Here is a 625-nt window from a genome sequence, read left to right as displayed (position 1 = left end):
AGTGTCAAAGTATACAACCTGAAGACTCCAAGGTCCTGAGCATCCCTCGGTCAGCAAAAAGATCTAATGACAGTTACTCTACCCACTAAGGCTGGACAATAGACTCAGGTGTTTCAAAAGCATTAAACTGGAGTTGAAGCGCAAAGCTGTTTGGTTACCCCTCACTTGTCCAGAAAATATAACTACCAGAACCTGCCTTTCATTGAGCAGTTTGGTTTTTAGAAATTGTGCCGTTCCTCCCCTTCTCTTGATCTAGGTTAAGGATCCATTGATATATGTTTACCCGGAAGCTGTCACCAGAGCTCTATCTCTGGGAGCGTAGTTTGTTCTGAACTAAATCTATAAATCCTACATCATCAGCATACTTATGATGTCTGGGGTCTGATTCTCTTCCAGATTCAATTCCAAATGCAGGGAGAAAGTTGATGAGCTGCTCAGTAACTTAAATAACTTGAAGTTCCAAAGTGCTACCAGACCATTTATCTCACGAGTACAGTTCAAAGTTTCTGGTCTTCAGCAGAAAGAAATAATTAGCTTGGGAGAGCTTCAGGGACCTCATCCCAAACAAGCAATTAAATTTTGCCAAACCAGAGCTGTTTGAAAAAAAGTAGTATTTTGTGTAGGG

Source organism: Lipotes vexillifer, unplaced genomic scaffold (genome assembly GCF_000442215.2).
Source record: "Lipotes vexillifer unplaced genomic scaffold, Lipotes_vexillifer_v1.1 scaffold1006, whole genome shotgun sequence".
Lineage (NCBI taxonomy): Eukaryota > Metazoa > Chordata > Mammalia > Artiodactyla > Lipotidae > Lipotes > Lipotes vexillifer.
Note: the sequence above shows the minus strand (reverse complement) of the source record.